This window comes from Phocoena phocoena, chromosome 18 (assembly GCF_963924675.1).
Source record: "Phocoena phocoena chromosome 18, mPhoPho1.1, whole genome shotgun sequence".
Classification (NCBI taxonomy): domain Eukaryota; kingdom Metazoa; phylum Chordata; class Mammalia; order Artiodactyla; family Phocoenidae; genus Phocoena; species Phocoena phocoena.
In genome coordinates, this window is record NC_089236.1 from 68350226 (window position 1) to 68367978 (window position 17753).

Here is a 17753-nt window from a genome sequence, read left to right on the forward strand (position 1 = left end):
AGGCGCGCGGGCTTCAGTAGTTGTGGCTCGTGGGCTCAGTAATTGTGGCGCACAGGCTCTAGAGCGCAGGCTCAGTAGTTGTGGCGCATGGGGTTAGTTGCTCTGTGGCGTGTGGGATCCTCCCGGACCAGGGCTCAAACCCATGTCCCCTGCACTGGCACGTGGACTCCCCACCACTGTGCCACCAAGGAAGTCCCAGAGCTGTATTCTTTTTTTTATATATATATATAAATTTATTTTATTTATATTTATTTTTGGCTGCATTCGGTCTTCGTTGCTGCTTGCGGGCTTTCTCTAGTTGCGGCGAGCAGGGGCTACTCTTCGTTGTGGTGTGCGGGCTTCTCACTGCAGTGGCTTCTCTTGTTGCAGAGCACAGGCTCTAGGCGCACAGGCTTCAGTAGTTGTGGTTCACAGGTTTAGTTGCTCTGCGGCATGTGGGATCCTCCCGGACCAGGGCTCAATCCCGTGTCCCCTGCATTGGCAGGCGGATTCTTAACCACTGTGCCACCAGGGAAGCCCCAGAACTGTGTTCTTGATATATGATGTACTGTTCAGTGCAAAAGAGAAAGCGAGGTACATAACAATGGGAATAGCATAGCATCATGTGTGAAGAAAGTGTATATCTATGGTCATGTTTATTTATACATGGGTTATCTCTAGAAAGATCCCAAGTCATTGCATTGGCAGCAGTGGTTGGGGAGGTGTGCTGAACTGAATTGGGGCTCACTCCATCTCCATCCCACCCACATTTTAACGAGCTGCCCTGAATGGTAGAGGTTGGAAAGGCAGATACTACATTCCCAGGCTCCTTTGCAACTAGGATTCTGAAAGTATAGTGCCCTTGGTTGGATATGCTCATACATGATTTGGGAAACGGAAGTGAGGCATAGGGCATCTCCCTGCTACTGTTTTCAGCTGGTAAGCAAGGTCATGGGATGTGATCAGCTGAATCCACATCCCAGTGTCAGGGCCTTTTTAAGGATGCTGAGAGGCAGCTGTGGTGATGGTGGCTACAGTGGACTCTGGGTCACGGCCATGCTGGCTGCTCTGAACTTTATAACTCCAGGGTAGTCCTTTGTCCGTCTTCCAACCTTTCTGGTGATTTCATAAGCACTGACTTCCTCATATTAAGTCCCTTTCTGTTGGAAGTACCTGTAATGAACCCTCATACATGCAGCTTTGGAACTGGGTGAAAAAGAAATAAGAGGAAAACTTTTTTTTCACTTCATACTTTTTTTAATAAACAAATATTTATTGTGGTAAAATATACGTAACAAAATTTACCATTTTAACCATTTTTCAGTGTACAGTTCAGTGGCATTAAGTGTATTCACATTGTTGTGAAACCTTTATCACCATCCATCTCCAGAGCTTTTTTCACCTTTCCAAACTGAAACTCCCTGCACATTAGACACTAACTCCCCGTTCCTTCCTCTCCCAGCCCCTGGCAACCACCATTCTCTCTGTCTCTATGAATTTGACCACTCTAGGTACTTCAGATGAGTAGAATCATGCAGTCTTTTTGTGTCTGACTTATTAGCCTAATGTCCTCAAGGTTCATCCGTGTTGTAGCATGTGTCAGAATTTCCTTCCTTTTTAAGGCTGAAAGTATTCCATTGTATGTCTATATCAAATTTTATTTATCCATTTATCCATCAGTGATTATCCATCAGTGAATACTTGGGTTCCTTCCACATTTTGGCTATTGTGAATAATGCTGCTGTGAACATGGGTGTATAAGTTCAATACCCTGCTTTCAGTTCTCTGGATATGTCCTCAGAAGTGGAATTGCTGGATTATATGGTAATTCTATGTTCAAATTTTTAGGAACCGCCATACTGATTTTCATCACTCCATACCTTTCATTTATTTATTTTTTTTTTTGTGGTACGTGGGCCTCTCACTGCTGTGGCCTCTCCCGTTGCGGAGCACAGGTTCCAGACGCGCAGGCTCAGCGGCCATGGCTCACGGGCCCAGCCGCTCCGCGGCATGTGGGATCTTCCTGGACCGGGGCACGAACCCGCGTCCCCTGCATCGGCAGGCGGACTCTCAACCACTGCGCCACCAGGGAAACCCGCTCCATACCTTTCTGAACTGTCTGAATTACTGCATGTAAACCCTATTTTAAAAGTCTATTAAAAGTTATTACGCATACTTAAACGCAAAAAGGAAAAGAACTGTTAAAGAGAAGACAAGTAAAACAGCATAAATTTTCTTCTGTGATGTGTCCTAGAGGTGTGTGTGGTCTGGGATTGGGGAGGTACGTGGTGAGCACCTCATCCCCAGGCATCAGGGCCCTTCTCTCGTAGTCGCTCTATTTCTGCTCTCTCCCATCTGTGACATATTGTAATTATCGCTGCTTTTGTGCCCACCACTGAAGTTTCCAGTATGGGTATCTGCACCTCTCTCCCCTTCTTTTTTTTTTTCTTTTTTTTACATCTTTATTGGAGTATAATTGCTTTACAATGATGTGTTAGTTTCTGCTTTATAACAAAGTCAATCAGTTATATATATACATATGTTCCCATATGTCTTTCCTCCTGCGTCTCCCTCCCTCCCACCCTCCCTATCCCACCCCTCCAGGCGGTCACAAAGCACTGAGCTGATCTCCCTGTGCTATGCGGCTGCTTCCCACTAGCTATCTACCTTACATTTGGTAGTGTATATATGTCCATGCTTCTCTCTCGCTTTGTCACAGCGCACCCTTCCCCCTCCCCATATCCTCAAGTCCATTCTCTAGTAGGTCTGTGTCTTTATTCCTGTCTTACCCCTAGGTTCTTCATGACATTTCTCCCCTTCTTTTCTCTAAACTTTTCTTTGATCTTTTCTTCTCAGAATTCTGATTCCTTCCCCTCCCCCAACAATTTTCATCTTTTTGCAGAAGGGCTGACCTTCTACATTTATAATCGGTCAATCAGGGAACTTCTTTGCTCTCCCGGGACAAACTGATCAGTTACTGTCCAGCAGGGAAAGTCCTGGGTCTTCAGCATTTCAGGGTTGTGTTTGTTTACTGGCTTGTTGGTGTTGTCTGCAATCACCCAGGATGAATTCAGAAGAGTCAGATAACCAACTATACATCTATATCTTTATCTATGGTATTGCTTTATGTGATACAGCTCTAAAGCCTTGACTTCGTGTAAGTATATTGGATCCCAGATGAATATGAATCCATTGAGATCATGGTGGTGGACCATGATACAAGATGAAGAGAATTTCAAGCTACAAAATATTTACTCTGGAGGATAGTAACAATCTAATCAGGAGACATCTGCTCTGAGTCTCACCATAATGCGAATGGAGTTGCCCTCAGAAATATCCACTGCTCTTTGCTCTAACTCTGTGCTTCCCAAGCAACCTCCTTGTTACTCATCTGGCTTCCCAAGAACCATGATGCCTGGGAATGAGAACCCAAGTTGGATGACTATGCCTTCCCACAGGCATGAGCAAAGCAATTTAAATAAGTCTATGTATCATCAGAAATTAGTGAATTGACATTCTGGTTTATATATTATTACTCTCTTCTGAATTTGGTTAGCACAAGACAACATTGTGCTTTAAAATATATAAGACAGGGCTTCCCTGGTGGTGCAGTGGTTAAGAATCTGCCTGCCAATGCAGGGGACACGGGTTCGAGCCCTGCTCCGGGAAGATCCCACATGCAGTGGAGCAATTAAGCCCGTGCGCCACAGCTACTGAGCCTGTGCTCTAGAGCCCGCGAGCCACAACTACTGAGCCCGCGTGCTGCAACTACTGAAGCCCACACGCCTAGAGCCTGTGCTCTGCAACGAGAGAAGCCACTGCAATGAGAAGCCCGCGCACCACAACGAAGAGTAGCCCCCCAATCGCCACAACTAGAGAAAGCCCACGTGCAGCAACGAAGACCCAACGCAGCCAAAAGTAAAATAAAATAATAAATAAATTTTTAAAAAAATATATATGTATATAAGACAGAGTATCGTATTTGAGATTCTGGATTCTGATAAATTACTGACATGCTATATGCAATGTACAGTCAGGTTCCTCCTGGTGACGGCTCCCTGTCTCTCACTGAGCTTATTTCAAAAAACAGCAATTATGTCACCTTGTCTCTCCTTTAGAAACATTTTGATGTTGTCTCACAAAAGGACTGTTCCTGTAAATTACATAAAAACGGGTTGGAAAACAGTCACTTGGGACTGTCTTTCATCCTTCAGTATTGTAACATAACGTCATGTGTCCCCATCCAACCTTTACAAGAAATTACTTCTTCTCTAAAAATACAGGCAGTTGATAATCATTGGATCGCATTTCTCTTTCTTCTTTCTAGTATAAAAGGTGTCACTTGCCAGGATACATTCCAAAAGGCAAAACAAAAGGAAAAATCGCACGGTGGTAATGAAGTTATCCACTCTGAATGACATTAGTTTTTTTGAAAGGACAGCTGTCCACCTTGAAGTTATTATGTTTCATGGGCAGAACTGAAGCAGTGGCAGTGTCCAGCTGGGTTATGACTTGTGCAAACCTACAAGCCAAATAGTGTGTTCATTTAGGTAACATTCATAATACTTCAGGCTCATCATACTAAAAGTAGTAAACAAGCATCTGTGGCATCTTCCCAGTTTCTAATATTTTTCCTTTGTGGGGGAAGTTTACTCTTTCATTATTTTGCATTTCAAAATCATTAGATTTTATATTCCATCTAGAAGATGAAACTGATGCGTTCATTCAAAGTAAAGGAAATACTGACTTGTTTCCCTGCCCTCTACTTACTTATATATACCAGGCTGAACAGAAAATGATTCTGATATGAATATTTTCTAACTTCTTCCCCAAACACCAAATGTCTTAAAAAGGTCCCCTAATTCCTGACTAACCTACTTACATTTTCATTTAAATGGGGTAAATGAGCCCAGATTATAGAAATAGGTAGTAATGAACATTTGAATTTTATTAAGACTGTTAAAATATGAAAATGTTATTGCAGAAAGCTAGTTTCAGTGTATCACCATAATCTAATTAGTTTGAAAGAGGGAATCTGGCCCAGAGGTATAGTTAAAGCGTTAAAAAGTGCTTCATATCCCTTGTTAATTGAAAATGAAAGAGGTTTTTTTCTGTGCCTCACTTCAGGGAAAGTTGTGCAGTTATTTGTATGGAGGGAAAAGCAGCGAAGTAGTGCTATGCTTGGTCTCTCTGGGTCGTGTTGCTGCCTGTTATCCACTGTCATTTTTAGGTTCTCCAGAGAGAAATACAGCCGACTCTTGAACAACACGGGTTTGAACTGCATGGGTCCACTTATACATGGACTTTTTCAATAGTAAGTACTTTAGTGCTACATGATCCGCGATTAGTTGAATAGTGCCCCCAACCCCCAAGTTGTTCAGGGGTCAGGTGTGATTAACAAGCTGAGGTATTTTCAGTGAGGAGGTAATTCCTCCAAGCTTCTGGAATATTCTGGAGAGTCCAAGAGGTTTTCGTTGTTGTTTGTTTTTAATATATTTATTTACTTACTTATTTTTGGCTGCTTTGGGTCTTCACAGCTGCACACAGGCTTTCTCTAGTTGTGGCGAGCGGGGGCTACTCTCCGTTGCGGTGCGCAGACTTCTCATTGCGGTGGCTTCTCTTGTTGTGGAGCACGGGCTCTAGGTGCTGCAGGCTCAGTAGTTGTGGCTCACGGGCTCTAGAGCGCAGGCTCAGTAGTTGTGGCACACGGGCTTAGTTGCTCCGCGGCATGTGGGATCTTCCCGGACCAGGGCTCGAATCTGTGTCCCCTGCATTGGCAGGTGGATTCTTAACCACTGCGCCACCAGGGAAGTCCCCCAAGAGTTCTTGATTAGAACCTGGACTTCAGATGTTTATGAAGGAACGTTTGTCACGGTAGGTGGGTAGAACGTTCAGCTTGGCACTTTGTTAGCTTGGCTCCGACTCTGGTGGACTTAGTCCTATGGACTGTGGGCCTCCCTTCACACTCTGGCCCTGCACCCCACAATCATTAATGGCTGGTTTATGCCACAGGCACCAGCATTGGTGAGTGCTGGAGCTAGGATTTGTCCCCAAGTCTTTCTCACCCCTAAGGCCACCTTCTTTCTGCACCATTTCTCTTCTAAAACACAGTCCACACTGTATTAGTTTCCTAGGGCTGCCATAACACCACTAACCAGGTGGCTTAAAACAACAGAAGAAGATTCCCTCACAGTTCTGGAGGCCAGAAGTCCGACGTGGGCTCCTTCTGGAGGTTCTAAGGGAGACTTCGTTCCAGGTTTCTCCGCTGGCTTCTGGTGGTTTACTGGCAATCTTTGGTGTTCCTTGTCTTGCAGACGCATCACCCCAACCTCCGCCTGTGTGTGTGTCTATATTAGTCTGCTTGGATAGAATAACAAAATACCACAGAGTGGGTGGCTTAACCAACAGAAGTTTATTTCTCACAGTTCTGGAGGCTAGAAGTCCCAGATCCAGGTGCTATCAAGGTTGGTTTCTTCTGAGGGCTCTCTTGCTGACTTACAGGTGGCCACCTTCTTGCTATGTCCTCACGTGGCCTTTTCTCTGTATGTACCTGGAGAGAAAGGGAGGTCTCTGGTGTCTCTTTCTCCTCTTTTAAGGACACCAGCCCTATTGGATTAGGGCCCCACCCTTATGACCTCATTTAACTTTATTACCTCCTGAAAGACCCTATCTCCAAAAGCAATTACTTTGGGGGTTAGGACTTCAACATATGAATTTGTGGGGGACACAGTTCAGTCCATAACAATTTTATGCCCCTCTCCTCTTCTTATAAGGACAGCAGTCACATTAAATTAGGGCCCAGGCTACTCCAGCATGACCTCATCTTAATTTAATGGCATCTGTAAGACGCTATTTCCAAAGGAGGTCATTCACAGGTACCTGGAGTTAGAACTTTAACACATCTTTTCAGAGAGACACAATCCAGCCCAACCAATTTTATCAAGAGTTAATGTGTGGGTGGGATAGGGAGGGTGGGAGGGAGACGCAAGAGGGAGGAGATATGGGGATATATGTATATGTATAGCTGATTCACTTTGTTATAAAGCAGAAACTAACACACCATTGTAAAGCAATTATACTCCAATAAAGATGTTAAAAAAAAAAGAGTTAATGTGTGTTGAATGGCTCAGTCATCCTTTTTACCATCAATGTGTGCGTTGTGTACCTAATGTAAGTGGAATCATACAGTATTTGTCCTTTTGTGGCTGGCTTCTTCGCTGAGCATGTCTTCAAGGTTCATCCAGGTTGTAGCCTGTGTCAGAGTGGCCTTCCTTTTCAAGATTGATTCATACTCCATTGTATGTATATGTCACATTTTGTTCATCCATTTATCTGTCAATGGACACTTGGGTTGCTTCCACCTGTTGGCTATTGTGAATAATGCTGTTGTGAACATGGGTGTGTGCACATTATTTTAAATCAATTTATTCCATAATTACCAATAACCTCAGCTACAGTTATTTAATTATTTGCCTAGCTCAGGCCTATACAACCAGGAACTAGAAGGGAATGTCTGAACCCCGGGGCATGCCCATCTGATAGCTGGGGTGCCTAAAATCTGGCCCCTGTGTACAGTAAGTATTTTGTCGAACAAATAGGGCTTAAAAAGGGACTACTTCATACCCTAAGGAGATATTTTTATGCTCAAATGAGATAATGCACTCTGAAAATGGTAAAAGTCGATATAAAAATATAGATGTTGCTATTATGTACTGGTGTGGCTTTTTCTGGCCCTTACTTCCTTCAGTTCATCCGCTTCCACTGTCCCTACCTACTTTAGGGAAGGGACTAACACGCCTGGAGTCCACAGCTGCTTTCTTTATCTCTCGGATTTTGTTCATTTTGGTGTTTTGTGTCTCTTTGGTTTCTTGCCTACTTTCCACATACTTCTCCCTTTGGCACTAATTCCTCATGGGATCAGCCAGTCCCAATGGGCCACATAGGATTTCTGCAGTTTTCCCACGGCCAGGCTCAGGGCTCCTGCCCTGTTCTCTCTAATAACTGGGCTTCCCCAAGAAGTTGAAGACACAGGAAGCCTGTCTCCCAGGAGGAGGTGGGGGAGGCATGGCTGCCTATGAATTATTAATGTATTCCACTTACTGCAAGGTTTCAGGACTAACTAATTATCCCTTTAATAAGGGTCTGCTCATTTTTCTGCAGCAGCCTTGGGGATGGTTTCTTAAGGTCTCTGAGTCCCTGGGCTTTGGTGGCAGCACCAGTGCTTTCCCTGCTGGAGTCAGTCTCCCCTTCCTCTATTGTCTGCGGAGGGGCATGGTGGAGCTGAGTGTGTCTGCTACCCAGCTAATGAGAGGATGCTAATGAATTACTTCAGGTGACTTTTATCAGCTGAGTTACCAGGTGATAGAAGAATTAACAAAGAACATTCACCATTGTCTCATCATTCCTGATTATTAGATGTCGGAATAAACGAGCCAACAACTCATCAAATACTCCTGCCCCTTCGTCAAGAAGGGACAGCATCTAATGATGATTATGCCACTTTCCTGCTCAGATTCATCCCAGCTCTGTTCATTGCTTTGCTAAGTAACCTCTCCCGCATCCCGAAAGAGCCTGAAGCAGCCAAAGCCTTGACATTCATCTTTCAATTCTCTGAAGTCACTTAGAACAAAAACCTATATTGATTCAAATCACATCAACCTTTAAAAAGCAATTAAATGTGTACATTTCATGAAGCGGAATCCGTCCACACAGAAATGTCATCTGGTTCTTAAATATTTAACATTTTTCTCTCTGGCCCTTAAGAACATCCCCTGTTTTCATCATGGCACTTGAAAATAGATACTGTTTTCCCTGGGTATTATAACAGCGTTTTTACTATCAACCTGCCTTGAAATGAGGTCAGCATTTATATTTTAGGGGTTGAGTTTTTCTCTTTCTTGTACTCCTCATGCTTTTGGCCTACTTAGTCTTTGTCGGTTCTCTCTCCGTTAGCCTAGTGCAGGGCTTCTACTGAATTATTGCCACTGAAACCACACCTCTGAGTCCTCTGGCTTCTTTTGCAGGCCCCAAAGTCTGCTGCCCCCTTATTTTATTTTATTTATTTATTTTTAACATCTTTATTGGGGTATAATTGCTTTACAATGGTGTGTTAGTTTCTGCTTTATAACAAAATGAATCAGTTATACATATACATATGTTCCTATATCTCTTCCCTCTTGTGTCTCCCTCCCTCCCACCCTCCCTATCCCACCCCTCCAGGCGGTCACAAAGCACTGAGCTGATATCCCTGTGCTATGCGCTGCCCCCTTATTTTAGAATAACAAGGAGAAAAACATTTGTTTTGGATCAAGAGAAAAGGTGATCATTGTTTTTGCTGAGTAAAGGACTAAACCTTGGAAGGCTGTTAATTTTTAAGAGCAACCAAAACTTGAAGATTTTTTTTAATGAAAAAATTGCAAAAGTTCTTACTTAGATATGTTTTTGGACATTTCTTTGTTGTGCTAAGAAAAAAAAAAAAGCCCCCAAATGCAATAAAAACACATAAAAAGCACAGAATAGGCAGAGTATAATCGTTTCTTTTTAATTGATGTAAAGTAGCTAGTTTCTAGCCTTTAAACTAAAAAGAAAAAAATGAACTTCCAAATCCTTTTTGAGACTAATTTTAAAAGCAGCATTCATTTCTTTAATAAAAACATGCATGAGTTTAACACGTTCCATATTCTAATTTAAGAAACATTCATGGGAAATGCTAAAATATTCTACTCTGTTTGAAGTGGGAGTAGAGGCTGAAAAAAAATAGAGATTCTTTGAAAAAATAGTTTTGCTTCTAATTTTATAGTTCTCAGTTTTAATTTGTCTTTCAAATTCTCTAAACTATTGGCAATATTCATGGTTTTGGTGCTAATAAGTCCCCAGAATCCACTAATTTTAACATGTTGGGAATATTATTTCATGACTATTATTTCATGACTATTTTTGCTCGGAATGAGTGTCATTGCCATACTGCATTCCGAAATCCCATACATTTTATCAGTAAAATGAGATTTTTACGGAGCAAACAAGAGATGAATCTTGTTACAGCAAAGGGTATCGCAATTTTTTAAAAAGGAGATAAGGTGAAATCCCAGGACATTTAGACTACTATGTTTGGCAACAATTTCTCACAAGCATTTAAAAAATGACATGGCGATTATTGGAAGCCCTGGATCAACTAAGTATAAGTCATAGGAAGTCCATCCCATTTTTTTTTTCTTTGAAGTTGACCCTAGGTTGATAGAGTCAGGTGATGCTATAGCCCAATGTTCTTAATTTTCCCAGGCAATTAACATCAGCTTGTATGTTAGAGATGGATAAATATGGAGATTTTAGAGAAGTTGAAATAAGTTGACCCTACACCTAGATTATATAATGGCAGTGCATTAACTTAGGGGGTCTCTAGGGGAATGTCACAAGGTGTGACCCCTGACTCCTCCTGGTGATGTAATGTGAGATGACCGTGAACATGGATGTGCAGGAGACATTCAGCAACTCTGCAGATGACGCAAAGATGGGAGGGATGTGTACCATGATAGAAAACAAGCCAAGAGTTCTCAATGACAGTGACAGCTTGGACCACTGGGCCAAGGCTGACGGGAAGAAATTTAATGAAGATAAATGTAAACTGTTTTCTCTTTCTTCCTTAATATTTTTTGAATTTTATTTTATTTATTTTTTTATACAGCAGGTTCTTATTAGTTATCCATTTTATCCATATTAGTGTATACATGTCAATCCCAATCTCCCAATTCATCCCACCATCACCACCCCTGCCGCTTTTCCCCCTTGCTGTCCATACATTTGTTCTCTACATCTGTGTCTCTATTTCTGCCCTGCAAACCAGTTCATCTGTACCATTTTTCTAGGTTCCACATATATGCGCTAATATACAATATTTGTTTTTCTCTTTTGGACTTACTTCACTCTGACTTCACCCTGTATGACAGTCTCTAGATCCGTCCACATCTCTTCAAATGACCCAATCTCGTTCCTTTTTATGGCTGAGTAATTCGATTGTATATATGTACCACATCTTCTTTATCCATTCGCCTGTCGATGGGCATTTAGGTTGCTTCCATGACCTGGCTATTGTAAATAGTGTTGCAATGAACATTTTGGTACATGACTCTTTTTGAATTATGGTTTTCTCTGGGTATATGCCCAGTAGTGGGATTGCTGGGTCATATGGTAATTCTATTTTTAGTTTTTTAAGGAATCTCCATACTGTTCTCCATAGTGGCTGTATCAATTGACATTCCCACCAACAGTGTAGGAGGGTTCCCTTTTCTCCAAACTCTCTCCAGCATTTGTTTGTAGATTTTCTGATAATGCCCATTCTAACTGGTGTGAGGTGATACCTCATTGTAGTTTTGATTTGCATTTCTCTAATAATTAGTGATGTTGAGCAGCTTTTCATGTGCTTCTTGGCCATCTGTATGTCTTCTTTGGAGAACTGTCTATTTAGGTCTTCTGCCCATTTTTGGATTGGGTTGCTTGTTTTTTTAATATTGAGCTGCATGAGCTGTTTGCATATTTTAGAGATTAATGGTTTATCCACTGATTTGTTTGCAAATATTTTCTCCCATTTCGAGGGTTCTCTTTCATCTTGTTTGTAGTTTCCTTTGCTGTGAAAAACTTTTAAGTTTCATTAGGTCCCATATGTGTATTTTTGTTTTTATTTCCATTACTCTAGGAGGTGAATCAAAAAAGATCTTGCTGTGATTTATGCCAAAGAGGGTTCCCCCTATGTTTTCCTCTAAGAATTTTATAGTGTCCACTCTTACATTAAGGTCTCTAATCCATTTTGAGTTTATTTTTGTGTATGGTGTTAAGGAGTGTTCTAATTTCATTCTTTTACATGTAGCTGTCCAGTTCTCCCAGCACCACTTATTGAAGAGACTGTCTTTTCTCCATTGTATATCCTTGCCTCCTTTGTCATAGATTAGTTGACCATAGGTGCATGGGTTTATCTCTGGGCTTTCTATCCTTTTCCATTGATCTGTATTTCTGTTTTGTGCCAGTACCATATTGTCCTGATTACTGTAGCTTTGTAGTATAGTCTGAAGTCTGGGAGGCTGATTCCTCCAGCTCCATTTTTTTCCCTCAAGACTGCTTTTGCTGTTTGGGGTCTTTTTTGTCTCCATACAAATTTTAAGATTTTTTGTTCTAGTTCTGTAAAAAATGCCATTAGTAATTTGATAGGGATTGCACTGAATCTGTAGATTGCTCTGGGTAGTATAGTCATTTTCACAATATTGATTCTCCCAATCCAAGAACATGGTATATCTCTGCATCTGTTTGTGTCATCTTTGATTTCTTTCATCAGTGTTTTATAGTTTTCTGAGTACAGGTCTTTTACCTCCTTAGGTAGGTTTATTCCTAGGTATTTTATTCTTTTTGTTGCAATGGTGAATGGGATTGTTTCCTTAATTCCTCTTTCTGATCTTTCATTGACAGTGTATAGGAATGCAAGAGATTTCTATGCCTTAATTGTGTATCCTGCAACTTTACCAAATTCATTGATTAGCTCTAGTAGTTTTCTGGTGGCATCTTTAGGATTTTCTATGTACAGTATCATGTCATCTGCAAACAGTGACAGCTGTACTTCTTCTTTTCCAATTAGTATTCCTTTTATTTCTTTTTCTTCTCTGATTGCCGTAGCTAGGACTTCCAAAATAGTGTTGAATAATAGCAGTGAGAGTGGATATCCTTGTCTTGTTCCTGATTTAGAGGTAATGCTTTCAGTTTTTCGTCATGGAGAATGATGTTTGCTGTGGATTTGTCGTATATGGCCTTTATTATGTTGAGGTAGGTTCCCTCTATGCCCACTTTCTGGAGAGTTTTGATCATAAATGGGTGTTGAATTTTGTCAGAAGCTTTTTCTGCATCTATTGAGATGATCATATGGTTTTTATTCTTCAATTTGTTAATATGGTGTATCACATTGATTGATTTGCGTATATTGAAGAATCCTTGCATTCCTGGGATAAATCCCACTTGATCATAGTGTATGATCCTTTTAATGTGTTTTTGGAGTCTGTTTGCTAGTATTTTGTTGAGGATTTTTGCATCTGTATTCATCAGTGATATTGATCTGTAATTCTCTTTTTTTGTAGTATCTTTGTCTGGTTTTGGTATTGGGGTGATGGTGGCCTCATAGAATGAGTTTGGAGGTGTTCATTCCTCTGCAATTTTTTGGAAGAGTTTGAGAAGGATGAGTGTTAGCTCTTCTCTAAATGTTTGATAGAATTCACCTGGGAAGCCATCTGGTCCTGGACTTTTGTTTGTTGGAAGATTTTAAATCACAGTTTCAGTTGCATTACTTGTGAATGGTCTGTGCATATTTTCTATTTCTTCCTGGTTCAGTCTTGGAAGGTTATACCTTTCTAAGAATTTGTCCATTTCTTCCAGGTTGTCCATTTTATTGGCATAGAGTTGCTTGTAGTAGTCTCTTAGGATGCTTTGTATCTCTGCAGTGTCTGTTGTAACTTCTCCTTTTTCGTTTCTAATTTTATTGATTTGAGTCCTCTCCTTCTTTTTCTTGATGAGTCTGGCTAATGGTTTATCAATTTTGTTTATCTTCTCAAAGAACAAGCTTTTAGTTTTATTGATTTTTGCTATTGTTTTCTTTGTTTCTATTTCATTTATTTCTGCTCTGATCTTTATGATTTCTTTCCTTCTACTAACTTTGGTTTTTTTTGTTCTTCTTTCTCTAGTTCTTTTAGGTGTAAGGTTAGATTGTTTATTTGAGATGTTTGTTGTTTCTTGAGGTAGGATTGTATTGCTATAAACTTCCCTCTTAGAACTGCTTTTGCTGCATCCCATAGGTTTTGGATCGTCGTGTTTTCATTGTCATTTGTTTCTAGGTATTGTTTGATTTCCTCTTTGATTTCTTCAGTGATCTTTGGTTATTTAGTGACGTCTTGTTTAGCCTCCATGCGTTTGTGTTTTTTACATTTTTTTCCCTGTAATTGATTTCTAATCTTAAAGCATTGTTGTCAGAAAAGACGCTTGATATGATTTCAGTTTTCTTAAATTTACTGAGGCTTGATTTGTGACCCAAGATGTGAGGAATCCTGGAGAATGTTCTGTGCGTACTTGAGAAGAAAGTGTAATCTGCTGTTTTTGGATGGAATGTCCTATAAATATCAATTAAATCTATCTGGTCTATTGTGTCAGTTAAAGCTTGTGTTTCCTTATTAATTTTCTGTCTGTATGATCTGTCCATTTGTGTAAGTGAGGTGCTAAAGTTCCCCCACTATTATTGTGTTACTGTCAATTTCCTCTTTTATAGCTGTTAGCAGTTGCTTTATGTATTGAATTGCTCCTATGTTGGGCGCATATATATCTATAATTGTTATATCTTCTTCTTGGATTGGTCCCTTGATCATTATGTAGTGTCCTTCCTTGTCTCTTGTAACTTTCTTTATTTTAAAGTCTATTTTGTCTGATATGAGTATTGTTACTCGAGCTTTCTTTTGATTTCCATTTGGTAGAATATCTTTTTCCATTCCCTCACTTTCAGTCTGTATGTGTCCCTAGGTCTGAAGTGGGTCTCTTGTAGACAGCATATATATGGGTCTTGTTTTTGTATCTATTCAGCAAGCCTGTGTCTTTTGTTTGGAGTATTTAATCCATTCACATTTAAGGTAATTATCGATATGTATGTTCCTATTACCATTTTCTTAATTGTTTTGGGTTTGTTTTTATAGGTCCTTTTCTTCTCTTGTGTTTCCCACTTAGAGAAGTTCCTTTAGTATTTGTTGTAAAGCTGGTTTGGTGGTGCTGAATTCTCTTAGCTTTTGCTTGTCTGTAAAGCTTTTGATTTCTCCATCGAATCTGAATGAGATCCTTGCCGGGTACAGTAATCTTGGTTGTAGGTTCTTCCCTTTCATCACTTTAAATATGTCATGCCACTGCCTTCTGGCTTGTAGAGTTTCTGCTGAGAAATCAGCTGTTAACCTTATGGGAGTTCCCTTGTATGTTATTTGTTGTTTTTCCCTTGCTGCTTTCAATAATTTTTCTTTGTCTTTAATTTTTACCAATTTGATTACTATGTGTCTCAGCATGTTTCTCCTTTGATTTATCCTGTATGGGACTCTCTGTGCTTCCTGGACTTGGGTGGCTATTACCTTTCCCATGTTAGGGAAGTTTTTGACTACAATCTCTTCAAATATTTTCTCGGGTCCTTTCTCTCTCTCTTCTCCTTCTGGGACCCCTGTAATTTGAATGTTGTTGTGTTTAATGTTGTCCCAGAGGTCTCTGAGGCTGTCTTCATTTCTTTTCATTCTTTTTTCTTTATTCTGTTCTGTGGCAGTGAATTCCACCATTCTGTCTTCCAGGTCACTTTTCCGTTCTTCTGCCTCAGTTATTCTGCTATTGATTCCTTGTAGTGTATTTTTCATTTCATTTATTGCATTGTTCATCTCTGTTTGTTTGTTCTTTAATTCTTCTAGGTCTTTGTTAAACATTTCTTGCATCTTCTCAGTCTTTGCCTCCATTCTTTTTCCGAGGTCCTGGATCATCTTCACTATCATTATTCTGAATTCTTTTTCTGCAAGGTTGCCTATCTCCACTTCATTTAGTTGTTTTTCTGGGGTTTTATCTCATTCTTTCATCTGGTACATAGCCCTCTGCCTTTTCATCTTGTCTGTCTTTCTGTGGATGTGGTTTTTGTTTTACAGGCTGCAGGATTGTAGTTCAAATGTAAACTGTTTTAAAATGTATCCAAGATTTGTTTTAATTAGGTAAGACATGCAGACATGGGAATGACTGTTATGAAGGCGGAAATTTTTATTTTATTTGAAGTCCCCTAGAGACAGGAGGCATGCCACACCAGGCCATGAAGGGCCATGCTGGGAAGCACCATGGTCTATCAGGAGGCAGAGGGTTGAGGGGAAAAATGTGGATGAGAGCCTTTATTGTGGTTTTCTTGGGAAAGGCAAGGCAAGGGAGGGTGAGCTGTTTAGGATTGGGTAGTTTAAATAATCCCAGTGGGCTCTGGGGTATAGGAGCCATCCCTACATGTCTGGTACCTGGCCCTGGGGTGCTTAAGGCAGGGGAATAGTGGCCTGGAGTGTGAGAGCCCAGTAGAGGAGGTGGTTGGTGGATTGGTTGGTTTGCATTTGAAAGGTGTGCTGGCAGGAAAGTGTACTATCTCCAGGAATTGGCTGGCCCTGGAGGGGCTGTCTCTCCAGGGTTCACAAGGCCTCAAGTTGTCAAAGCATCAGATACAGAAACTAGAAAATGTGGTTATTACATAAGCACAATGCATAAATCTCTTGCTGAAGAAAGCCTAGGAATATCAGGTTTAATAATTCATGTAAACAAATCTAGGTTTTTCTTTGTTTTGTTTGATGATGGGTTAATGAATCAGTAGTGTGATACTTTGCTCTCCATGTAGCAACTTGTCATCACTCGGGTCCAGGCCCAAAAGTCACCTCCTCAGGGAAGTCCTCCCTGACTACCCTGTAAAATACTGCTCCCCATTCTCAGTCACTCCCTATGACATTAGAATGTTTTGTCCTCTAGCACTTATTGTCTGAAATACTTACCTGTGTGCTTGCTTAACGTCTGTCTCCACTGTTAGAATGTAAGCTCTTGTTCACCTCTGTGTCTCTAGTATCTAGAACAGCCCTTGGCACATAGTAGGTGCTCAGAAAAATTTGCTGAGTGAACAAATGCAGAGCTAAAAAACCCCAACTGCATTTTTTTTAAAATAAATTTATTTATTTATTTACTCATTTATTTATGGCTGCATTGGGTCTTCATTGCTGTGCGTGTGGGCTTTCTCTAGCTGTGGTGAGCAGGGGCTACTCTTTGTTGCAGTGCACCAGCTTCTCACTGTGGTGGCTTCTCTTGTTGCGGAGCACAGGCTCTAGGCACGTGGGCTTCAGTAGGTGTGACATGCGGGCCCAGTAGTTGTGGCTCGCGGGCTGTAGAGCACAAGCTCAGTAGTTGTGGCACACGGGCTTAGTTGCTCTGAGGCATATGGGATCTTCCCAGACCAAGGCTCGAACCCGTGTCCCCTGCATTGGCAGGTGGAATCTTAGCCACTGCCCCACCAGGGAAGTCCCCAACTGCATCTTTAATTGAATTAATAGGCATCTGGTAGTTGATCTCAGAAAATAATAGTTCTTCTGATTTTGTTAATAACACAGGGTACATTATGTCAGATTTCGAATGCCACATGTTTTAAGAAAAGTACTGACAAACTAGAGAGACCAGAGCATTGAGAAGTGCACCCAGGGCAGTCTAAATGTCATCTCATCTCGAATTAAGGGGGAGAAGGGGCATTTGATTAGCAGCCACTATGTGCCAAGAACTGTGTTAAGTTGTGAAGGGACAAACTTCTAGTTGCCACACTTGGGTTACTTGCTCTGAATTAACCTGGCTGGGGTTGAGATGTAAGTGTGCATGTAAGGGGAAAGCCCTGCTCTTCCATGTGGGGCTGGGGTTCAGCTTAAACCAAGGTTGTTCTCTGGGAGGGTATAGCCTGCAGCAGAAGCCAGATGGGGACGGGCAACCTCAGGTGTAATGTGGAGAGCATGGGTCCCTGACTCTCTCAACTCTAGTCATCTAAAGAAGACCTCGGTCAAAGGAATTCATGGGCTCAGCCCCTGACCAGCCTGACTTCACTTAGTTGTACCACAGTCCACTTACAGCCTGCTGGGTACACATGGAGCTCAGCGGCTCTGGATTACTTTCTCTGGCTGCTGGCCTCCTCTGCGATGGTTAGTTTCGTGAGTCAACTTGACATGGTATCCAGCTATTCAACT